The sequence below is a fragment of the Camellia sinensis genome, chromosome 2 (assembly GCF_055761805.1).
Source record: "Camellia sinensis isolate YWXY chromosome 2, ASM5576180v1, whole genome shotgun sequence".
In the NCBI taxonomy this organism is placed as follows: Eukaryota; Viridiplantae; Streptophyta; class Magnoliopsida; order Ericales; family Theaceae; genus Camellia; species Camellia sinensis.
The window spans coordinates 171089856-171102543 of NC_138962.1; positions in this window are offsets into that span (position 1 = coordinate 171089856).

The window sequence follows — 12688 nt, forward strand, 5'->3', positions numbered from 1 at the left end:
TAGACTTAACATATTTTATGGAAATAATTCCATTAGAGAGTAGTTGTCGTACGGTGTTATGTCGACGACGAATGTGTCGTGACTTACCGTTATACATATGACTCTATGCTCTACCAATTGCTGATTGACTATCACAATGTATGTATATAGCAGGCACCGGTTTTGGCCATATTGGAATATCTTCAAGGAAGTGGCGAAGCCATCCTGCCTCTTCTCCTGCTTTGTCTAAAGCTATGAATTCAGATTCCATAGTAGACCTAACAATACAAGTCTGTTTGGAAGATTTCCAAGATACAGCCGCCCCACCAAGAGTAAAGACATACCCACTGGTGGATTTCGAGTCTCTTGTATCCGATATCCAATTTGCATCACAGTATCCTTCAAGTACTGCTGGATATCGAGTATAGTTAAGCCCAATGTTACGAGTAAATCGGAGATATCTTAGAACCCTTATAATTGCTTTCCAGTGTTCTACTCCCGGGTTACTCGTATATCTACTTAATTTACTTACTGCATAAGCTATGTCTGGGCGAGTGCAGTTCATCAAGTACATTAAGCTTCCAATAATTTGGGCATACTCTAATTGAGAAATACTTTCCTGTATATTCTTAGAAAGATACAAATTAACATCTACAGGAGTTCTAGCAAGATGATCATCATCTTTGCTGAATTTGTCAAGTATTTTCTCAATGTAATGAGATTGTAACAAAGCATATCCTTCTGATGTTTTGGTAATTTTCATACCAAGTATTACATCAGCAATGCCCATGTCCTTCATGTCAAAATGTTTATTCAACATTTTCTTTGTAGTTTTAATCATGTCATTATTACTACCAATGATGAGCATATCATCTACATAAAGACATACAATGACATAACCTTTATCTGTGTTTTTAATATAAACACATTTGTCACACTCATTAATTTTAAATCCATTTGACATCATTGCCTTGTCAAATTTCTCATGCCATTGCTTTGGCGCTTGTTTTAAACCATATAATGATTTAACCAATTTACACACTTTCTTTTCTTTCCCTGGAACAGAAAACCCTTCTGGTTGTTCCATGTAAATTTCTTCATTTAACTCACCATTTAAAAAAGCGGTTTTAACATCCATTTGATGAATTTCTATATTGTATAGAGATGCAATGGCAACTAGCATTCTAATGGATGTTATTCTAGTAACCGATGAGTATGTGTCAAAGTAATCAAGACCTTCTTTCTGTCTAAAACCTTTGACTACAAGTCTTGCCTTGTATTTGTCTATTGATCCATCCGCTTTCAATTTTTTTTTGAAAATCCACTTGTACCCAAGAGGTTTACAACCTGGTGGCAAGTCCACTAATTCCCAAGTGTGATTTTGCAAGATGGATTCAACTTCACTGTTGACAGCTTCTTTCCATAAAGGAGCTTCAGGACTGGACATAGCCTCTTTAAAAGTTAAAGGCTCATTTTCTAACAAATATGTTAGAAAATCTGGACCAAAAGATTTTGAGGTTCTAGCACGTTTACTACGCCTAAATTCCTCTTCCTCATTTTGATCTAACTCTTGTTCTTGATCATGTTCTTGATCCTGACTAGTAATAGCATCAAAAGATTTTTTATGAGTACTAGTCTCTTGTCCAGTCTTCTTTGGAAATACATGTTCAAAGAAAGATGCATTCCGAGATTCAATAACAGTATTTACATGCATTTCGGAATGTTTTGATTTATGAATCAAAAACCGATATGCACTACTATTCTTGGCATAACCAATGAAAATGCAACCAATGGTCTTAGGACATATCTTAGTCTTTTTAGGACTAGGAATAGCCACTTTAGCCAAACAACCCTACATTTTTAAGTATTTGCAGGATGGTACTCTTCCATGTCACAATTCATAAGGTGTTTGATTTATTTTCTTTCGGGGTACTTTATTTAAAATATAATTAGCAGAAAGTATTGCTTCTCCCCACAAGTTCTGAGGTAATCCAGAACTAATTAACATGGCATTCATCATTTCTTTTAAAATCCTATTTTTCCTTTCAGCAATTCCATTTTGCTGATGTGAGTAAGGAGCGGTGGTTTGATGAATTATTCCATGTTCTTTACAAAACTCACCAAAAGGTGATTCATATTCATCACCTCTATCACTTCTAAGTTTCTTGATTTTCTTACCAAGTTGATTTTCAACTTCATTCTTATATTGAATGAAAGTTTCCAAAGCTTCATCCTTGGTTCGAATTAAATAAATATAACTATATCTAGTGTAGTCATCTATAAAAGTGATTACATACTTTTTCCCACCTCTGGTTTGAATTGATTTAAAATTATAAATGTCACTATGAATTAATTCAAGTGGTTCCGTACTTCTTTCAATTGAATGAAAAGGAGTTTTAGATAATTTTGCCTCAACGCAAATTTCACATTTATGATTTAAATCAATGTTAAATTTAGGTAAACATTCCATATTAATTAATCTACGCAAAGATCCATAATTAACATGTCCTAGTCTACCATGCCATAAATTTGAAGACTCAAGCAAGTAAGAAGAAGATGTAGTATTATTAATAACTGAGGGTACAACGGTCATTACATTTAACTTGAAAAGGCCATCAGACATGTAACATTTTCCTACATACATCCCATTCTTAGTAAGTACAAATTTATCACTCTCAAATACTAGCCTAAACCCATTCTTACTCAACAAAGATCCGGAAACAAGATTCTTGCGAATGTCCGGTACATGCAGCACATTGTTGAGAGTGAGTTCCTTTCTAGATGTCATCTTGAGTACAATCTTTCCTTGTCCTTCAACTTTGGAAGTTGAGGAGTTGCCCATAAAGAGTTGTTCATTATTATCCACTGTAGAATAAGATGTGAACATCTTTTTGTCGGCACAGATATGGCGAGTAGCACCAGTGTCCACCCACCATTCTTTAGGATTTCCGACAAGATTTGCCTCGGAAACAACTGCAAAAAGATTGATGTCATCGCACCATTGGAAATATTATCCACTTCGGTCATGTGGGCTTGAGCAGGCTTCTTGCTTGTTCTTCTTTTGTTTTTGCCTTTGCTACGGCAATCTTTGGCCCGATGTCCCTCTTTATCACAGATGTAACATTTGCCATTAAACTTGTACTTTTTATTTCCCCCCCCCCTTGTGATGAACTTTCTCCAGAAGACTTTCGTTTCTTGGTTTTTGAAGCATGTTCCACCACATTTGCCTTAGACTCCAAAGGAAGCTTACCAGCCCGCTTTTCAGAATTGCGGTTGTCCTCCTCAATCCTTAAACGCACAATTAACTCATCCATAGAAATTTCTTTGCGCTTGTGTTTAAGGTAGTTCTTGATTCCTTCCAGCCTTTGGGTAATTTTTCAATTAAGGCTGCAACTTGAAAGGATTCACTGAGAGACATACCTTCTGCGTGAATGTCATGCAGAATGAGTTGGAAATCTTGAGCTTGGCTGATCACAGTTTTTGAATCAACCATTACAAAATCCAAGAATCTGCCAACCACAAATTTCTTTGAACCAGCATCTTCTGTTTTGTACTTTTTCTCCAACGATTCCCAAAGTTCATTTGCTGTCTTGATTGGACTGTAGACGTTGTATAATGTATTGTCAAGTCCGTTCAAGACGTAATTCCGGCAAAGGAAATCGGCATGTTTCCAAGCATCAACCGCAGCAACCACTTGCCGGTCGGTTTCATCCTCTTTCAGGATAAGAGCATCTTCACGGAGAAAACGAGCCAGGTTCAGAGTTGTAAGATAAAACAACATTTTCTGTTGCCATCTTTTAAAATCAGTTCCTAAGAACTTCTCTGGCTTTTCACCGCGATTTACCGGTACTGTTACAACAGGAAAGGGGGTTGGCGTCATTGCAGCCACCACAGTAGTACTTGTTTGGGCATTCGTTTCAGTAGCCATCAATTCTAATATATAAAACAAAATTATAATTAGAATTTATACTACACAGAAAATTAAACCAAATTCACAGAATTAAATTCTGTAAAAATAAAAGAATCAAGAATGTAACTTTTATTTCCCAATTAATTTGAAAATAAAATAAAATTTTATTTAAACAAATTAATTCCACACAGAAAATTAAATTCTGTAAAATAAAAGAAATAAAAAACTATAATTTTTATTTCTCAATTAATTTGGAAATAAAATAAAATTTTATTTAACCAAATTAATTCCACATAAGAAAATTAATTTCAGTAACACTTCAATAATTAAAATACTGAAACAGAATTTTAATTAATGAAAACTCAGAAAATAATTTCTAAAACCCAAAATTAATTTCTGAAAAAATTTCACAAAAATATATTCTGAATTGTTAATGACACCAGTATCGTACTACTAGTTGTTGTCAAAGAAAAGAGACAGTATATTACTACTATCTGTCAAATAGCATATAATCACTATTTGTTTTTCCAACCAGAATATTATTTTGTAAATCCACAGAAAATAATTTTCTTTCGAAATTATTTACGAAGAATGAAAAAGGAAAACAAACGAAAAATTCTGTAAACAGAATAATTCGAATCTGTCTTAAGATTGTTGGACCAATCTTCTGTGTAAAATAAAATAACTAGAAATAAATTCAAACAAAATAAATAAATAATATACCAGATTTATTTATTGAATCGAATTAAAATTAAGACCAAGTCGAGTGTGTGACACTCTGTCCTTAAGACAGATTCGCCCCGCTACGATGCTTACGGTTGAGTGGCGTCTATCTCCCAGGATACAATGATCTTCACAAATTTATAGAAGCACTTCAAATAAATTTGTTCGGCGAACCAAACCTGTGATCTATACTCTCTTTAATTTATTCTAAAACCTAAAATGAAGAATAATGCACTAAAAGTAATTTGGGCAAAAAGACAAAATATAAGACTGGTTTTTTTTTTTCATACCCAAAACTGTTGGAAAAACCATGTATTTATGGGCAATTACAAAGACCCGAAAAGGTGCAAAAAGGAAATGAACAGGTTTTGTTTTATTGAACAGATTAACTGCTGGCAACCGTAGCAGTTAATTACCTGTTCTCAAACAGCCCAAAAACCCGAATCTGTTAAGGCCTACAAGAACCTGTTTGAGGTTGGGACTATATTAATTAAACCATTGAAATAAATATATAGTAAACAATTAGAATATATATATATATATATATATATTAAACTAATTGAATGTATATAATAAACTATTTGAATAATTTAATAAATAAATGAAAAGGTATAAACTTTAGGAAACATTTAAAGAACCTAAAATTTAAATTTAGAATTAAATTAAATTCTAAATTTACACATTTTAAGAAGGGAAAATCGGTCTAGGGTCCCTCTCCCACTTTTCGTAATGGAAGAGGTCCACAAAATTATATTATGATGTCTAAGGTCCCTACAGAGAAATTTCATATCCCTCACCCTTCAAACCTCCATAAACCAATTCGATGATTTGTCTCTCCATTCTAGAGAGAGAATCTAGAGAGAGAGAGCGCCATAGTTGCATTGCAGATCTGTTGAACAGACATGGAGGCTGCCTACTTCAATGATTCTCAACGTGAGGCAGCAAACGATGATGGTGTAATTGCTGGACTCAATGTAATGCGTATCATCAATGAACCCACTACCGCTCCTTCTTGGCAGCCTCTCGGATCAGATTATCGAAGAAATCTTCGATTGTTATCAGACATATTCACCCCCACATGTATTTACTTTACCCAACTCCAGTATGGCGTCCCAGAAGTCCATCATCCACCGAACCTCATTTTAGAGAGAGAATCTAGAGAGAGAGAGCGCCATAGTTGCATTGCAGAGCTGTTGAACAGACATGGAGGCTGCTTACTTCAATGATTCTCAACGTCAGGCAACAAAGGATGATGGTGTTATTGCTGGACTCAATGTAATGCGTATCATCAATGAACCTACTGCCGCTGCCAGGCGTCCATACACGATTGCTTGAACACTGGCCATTAGTTTCGCTATCTCTCGACCTGAGAAGCCTTCTGTCTTCTTGGCAGCCTCTCGGATCAGATCATCGAAGAAATCTTCTATTGTTATCAGACATATTCTCCCCCACATGTATCGACTCTGTCCAACTCCAGTATGGCGTCCCATAAGTCCATCATCCACCGAACCTCATTCTTCGAATCTACGAATCTCTCACTCCTCCACCACTATAAACGAGATTGAAAAACATTTTAGAGACAAACCGAGAACAAGACAGAGTCTCTATATACAAACCCATGCCAATTTTAGACCCTTGGCCTCATTTTTAGCAAACTCATTTCCTATAAACAAGAAAGGGACAAATTGAGAGTGTGAATCTGAGGAGTTCTTACTTTAAAAATCCTGAAAGCTCTGAAAATTGAAAGCACTTTGCGTATACACTGACTTTTCCATCTCTTTGCGAATTTCTCTGGGTTTGGGAAATTTATTTGGTTTAAGTGAATTTCTTTGGGTTTGGAGAAGAGAAATTTCTCTGGAGAGAAGGGAAGGCCAGAGAAATTTTCTCTAGATGGCCAGAGAAAATCACAGAGATGAGTATGTGATTTAGTCAGAGAAATTTGGAAATTTCTCTGTGAAGTCACCAGAGAAATTCTCTGTGAACCAGAATTCTCTATGAAGTTCACAGAGAATTCTCTGTGAAATTTGATATTTGATTCTACAGAATTCAGGTTGTAGAGTTGGTAATAATTGTTGATTTTGCTAAATTCGACTTCACAGAGAAAATTGGTGCAGGGACTTACCTTCCCTAGACTTTCCATTGCAAATTTCTCTGGTCTTCCCTTCTCTCCAGAGAAATTTTTTTCTCTGGCCTTCTGTATATTTCCCACTCTCCATTAGAATTAGGTAAGGATAGATATACCCTGAAAAATTTGTAGATAAGTACAACAAAAATTTATTGAATTCATTCAAAGAAAATGATAGGAATTTCCCAAACAAATTGTAGAAATTCTGAATCAATATCAACAATATAGCATATTCAAACAAGATGAAGCACATTACAATTTCTCTAGAGAGAATGGAAATTTCTCTGGAGAGAATGGAAGGCCAGAGAAATTTACAGTGGGAATTCTAGGGAATGTTAGAGAAATTGGAAAGTCCAGAGAAATTCTTCCCAGAATTTCTCTGGACCAATTTTCTTTTTGAAGTTGAATTTTCTCTGGAAGTCTAGGGAATGACTTCTTCTCTTTCTTATCTATGCTAAGGTATGGCAAAATCTTACTGTCAACCACCTCATCTTGTTGAACTTGATCTACAAAGAGCACTAGGATTAGCAAACAGAATTTTGATAGTAACCCTTCATGAAAAGATATTTGTAAGAGAACATATAAAATGCACAATGATGCAGAGTTTCCTGGATTGTGTGAATTTTCTCTGAACTATCTGAATTTTCTCTGGATGTCTAAATTTTCTCTGGACTATCTGAATTTTCTCTGGATAAAGAGAATTTCTCTGGATGTCTGGAGAGAATTTCTCTGGAAAGTCCAGAGAAATTCTCTGGACCGAATTTTCTCTGGATCGGATTTTCTCTGGATTGATGTTGAAGGACCTTAGACATTATGAAAATATTGAGTGTCCTTTATACTATAAATTCTTAATATCAGGAACCTTAAAAAAAATCTCCCTTTTAAGAAACCACTTAGTAACTCAAAATTTGAATTTAAAATTAAATTAAATTCCCACAATAATTTTTATTGAAAAAATTCAAAATAATTTTTATCTAAAAAATTAATGTTAAACCCGAAAACGACGTCATCTTTCCATTCACTCATAAATGGTTTTGACGTTCCGTCTTCACCACTTCACCTCTTCGGACCCACCCCAAAAGACGTTTGGGGTCCACCCAAATTGGGTTAAAAAATATGCCTATATAAAACCATTTTTTTCCAACAACTGCTTCAATGGAAAAATTGTGATTTTAAGCATAAATTTCCACTAGACGTTTGACAAAGTGGTAAATTTGAGAGCAAATACAGGCTAACATCTCTTCATAAATTCGAATTTAAAATCTCATGCACCTTGACACCTAAGTGTCCTTTTTAGGATCACTTGGAGAGGATAGTATATTAACAGATCTTATAATTTTATTATTATATAGGAGGATAGTTAGAAATTTTATTTTTCTAATCAACTCTGTTAAATGTATAAATTTTGACAAAGGATATTTGTAATTTACCCATAAGATTCCGTTTGTTTAGAAAGAAACGGATGATAGAAAATAAAAATAATAGAAAGTAAAGTGAAAGAAAGAAAAAAGAAAGGAAAGTTTATTTTCTTGCATACATTTGAATAGATGAAAAATTTTGTAAGAAAATGATAAGAAAAAAATATAATCACTACATAACAGTGAGTTGTGGAGAGAAACATTGGCAAAAAAAAAACAAAACAATCATTGTCAAGATTTGTGGAAAAAATAATTCTTCTTGTATATTTTGCAAGAAACTGTTAGCCTCACTAACAAGTTAATTTGAGTTGTACAATAAACTTTAGTTTCCATTACTTTTTCAAACTCTTTGTCTAAACAAATACATAAAAATAAAAATAAAAAAAAAAAACAAACAAACAAACAAATTAAAAATAAATAAATAAATTCTTTCATTTTTCTGTATTATCTATCTAACCAAATTAAATAAAATATATAATATATTTGCCTATTTGATAAATACCATAACACACTCTCTTAGGAAAATTATTCAATACCAAAAGAGCAATACATAATACATCTTTTTATCTCCTTTTCTCTTCTTTAAATACAAAACAATGAAACTCACTCATTTGTGTATTAAATTAAGAAAATAAGGTAAGAATTTTTCATACAAAAACACTCCCATAGAGAAAAATGAAACTTCTATTTCAAGTTGTCATCTCAACTTAAGAGAGCGTTTGGACTTGGTAGAACTATTCTGAGACCAGTTTTGGTAATCCAAACCGTTCAGGTTTTAAGACTCGTTGTGTAGAATACATGTAAAAAATCAAGATGATTGAATATCGGTAGCTATATGTTTGAATCATTTGTTTTAAAAAAAAAAATAGATGACAAATATAATTTTAAAAATAGCCATCCATTTTTTGTAATATAAATTTGATTCAAACATATAGTTATCGATATCTAATTGTCTTATTTTTTTATGAAAATTTTACTCAACGAATCCTAAAAAGTAAACAGTTTAAATTACTAAAATCGATCCCAAAATGGGCTAAGACCAAACACTCTTTCAAATTGAAATGATTAATTTGAGAGAAGGCAAACATTTCTAAAAACCCTCAATCATTCTATGATTTAATCAATGAACAATGATTGAGACTCCCACTCTCATAAGATCTCCACAAATCTAAACCATTCATGATGTAAACCTCACACATACATAAAAAAATTTCACACATATATAAAAGTTCAGAATCACTTTAGAGATATGAGATCATTCCAAAATGAGTCTCAAACATTTTCTTTAATCAACACTGAAAAGCGAAGACAGAGGGATAAATAACGTATCATATGTTGTGAGACAGCAGCTGTACCCAAGATCGTTAAAATTGGGATCCACCTACTTTCAATACAAAATCAAATAAAAATTTACCATTAATAATATATATTATATAATTTTAAAAGATTAGAGAAAAATAATAAATTTAATGGAGTGGGTTTTCTCCCGTCCTTAGTCGGGATGGAGAAGTGTTATTCTGTTTATTGGGCTCATTTTTAGGTTATGTTTCAATAATTCGAATAATTTATATTTTAGAATTCGTCAAATATATCATCCATACAAAAAATCAAGTCAATCGGTTAACGGCAACCGCATGCTCGGATTAGTTTTGTATGAACCATTTATTTTTGGGGTATTTTTTTTTAAGGTCCTTGATATTATGATTTTATAGTATAAAGGACATCAACTATTTTCATGATGTCTAAGGTCCTTCAACATCAATCCAGAGAAATTTCAGTCCAGAGAAAATTCAATCCAGAGAAAATTCAACCAGAGAAAATTCAATCCAGAGAAATTCTCTTCCTCTTTTCAGTGCAATATTTTCATCTTAGACACGATCAAACCTGTGAAAACTCAATGAAACCTGTGAACTCAACGTTCTGACCTTTATGTTTTGTGTACTGCAACAAGAAAGGATAGTTATATTTATAGATTGGCGGTGTCGGTAGCATTTACAACTATTAATTCACGGATGAATGAAGAAGAAATTAAAAAACAAAACCAGCCAAGAAAATCAAGCCCAAACAATTGAAAAGAAGATCAATGAATTCAAAAAACACTGGGATACCAACTCAAAGAAGCTTCAACATCACCTGAAAAACCAAAAATTTCATGTTAGATATACCAAGCAATAGCATGAGAGAGAGAGTAATCAGAAAAATTGCCACTCTAGCCTAATTTTTATATGTATAATAGACAACAACCTTGCAGCTTCGGTAGAGTTGGATCAACAAGAGGCAATTTAGAGTTGGACCCCCTTGCTCGCCTCGAAAGAAACCGGTGAAAATGAACCCAGAGAAATTTGAATTTTCTCTGGGTTGAATCCAAAGAAAATTCAAATTTCTCTGGGTTGAATCCAGAGAAATTTGAGAAATTCTTGGGGCATGAGCTCCAAGATAGACCACAACCTTGCAGCTTCGGTACAGTTGGATCCCAATTTGGATGTTGAAGCTTCGTTGCAGTCTGCCAAGTACTTTCCAGAAACGTTTTCAAGCCTCAGTTGACCTTCCCTAAACCTCCCACTGTAAATTTCTCTGCCCTCCTGGACTCAACACTCCAGAGAAATTTGAAAATTTCTCTGACTTCACTGGCCTTCCCACAAAATTACCTCTCCAGAGAAATTTAAAATTTCTCTGGCCTCCTTGGCCTTTCATGGACTCTCCAGAAAAATTTCAAATTTCTCTCCCTTCCATATGCTTCCACCGACACATTTTCTACAACAATATCATAGCTCAGAACATTCAATATGAAATTTCATGAAACACATTAATACATACCATTGGAAAAACCATTTTGCCACCCTAAACATTTCCAAGCAGTGTAAGGCATGGAACCTTCCCAGAACCCTATCAAGCTTTGAAAGTTGAGCATAGACCACAACACTAGGACTCACCCTTGCCTATAGCAAATATACATGACATTAGTACATAGAAAACCAGAAAAAACAACAGCAAGCCACCAATTCAATAGACAAAAAGTGTTTTAAATTATGTAATTTTTTAAAAGCTTCATACCACCAGAGCACTTTGGTAAGTGGCAAATATGACAAGAGAATTTTCTGTCCAGAGAAATTTTGTCTAGAGAAATTCTGAGAATTTCTGAAAATTTCTCTAGAACCTCCCAGAGAATTTCTCAGAGAAAATTTACACAGTGGCCAAAATCTCAGAGAATTTCTCTGGACAGAAATTCTCTACAAAGAAAATGGGTTGGCTCTCTCTCTCTCTCTCTCTCTCATGATTTAATGAGAGATTGTTCAGGCCAAGTTCTATGTAATAGATTGAGTAGATGTAGGAGTTGATTCAATACACTGCACTTTTATACACATTTGCCCTATTGTTCTTCTTCGGGGAAGAATCTCTAATCCTTTGAATCCTTTTCCACTACTTAAACTCGTTGTTTTATGAACTTAAGTATATTTAGGCCAACTTCATACCATTCTGCCAACAGGTTATTGGTTTTATTGCAACTGACTTGAGTCAATGAACTTATGAACCTCAGAAATGTTCTTGGTATTTTTTTTTTCATGCTTTTTTTTGCTTTCCATTCAGATATATTGGAGAGCTATTCCAAGTCACCCTCCCTAGCAGCAGATACAGACCACTTCTTGGATCCTCATGGTAGGAAAGAACACCAAGGTGAGGGTTTTGGCATTGTTCATTATATATCACATCACAAAGAGGGCGATTGATATTTGTGTCCTAGCACCCACCTTTAGTAAAAAGTCAGTTACGTCCAACAACAGCAACTTGGCTTCAAAATGGGAGACCACAAAAAGATTGAGACCACAAAAAAATATATATTCATGAATATAAAGCCTTTTTGTGGATTATGAATATATATTTCAAATAAAAAGGTTAAGACCACAAAAAAATATATATTCATGATGTTTCTAGTAATAAATTTGACTGACGTCCCATACTACAGTACACAATAAGATAGTGGAATATTAATTACTCGTATATAAGTTAAAACTCTTATTATTAATTTCTGTCTGGATTTAAAATAGTCCTAGATTTTGTCAAAATCATTTTTGTTGCCTTTTATCTGAAATTTCCTAATCATGAATATATATTTCAGTAAACCTTTTTAATTCATGAATATATATTTCAGATAAACATCATGAATATAAAGCCTTTGCAAGCATTTGCTGGTAAAGTTCTTCAAAATGGGAAATATAGTAATTGAGCTTGATGAAGAACTATACAAGATATGGAATGAACCAGTTAATAGAGGAAGATGGAGAATGAGGATGAAGATATATATATATATATAGAAAGAGAGAGAGAGAGATTGCAATCTTCCCCAAAGCCTGCGTAGCATCTGTGTGTAGCTGAACATTCAATTCCTTACAAATTTTCCCAATCTCGATTGTAGATGGATTGAGAACTTTGTCTGTCGGTGACTGTGATTGTGCCGTGGAGCTTCTCTCCGTCGATCAAGCTCCGCGAGAACCTCCCTAAACCTCTCCACCGACACATCTTCCGGCGACATGG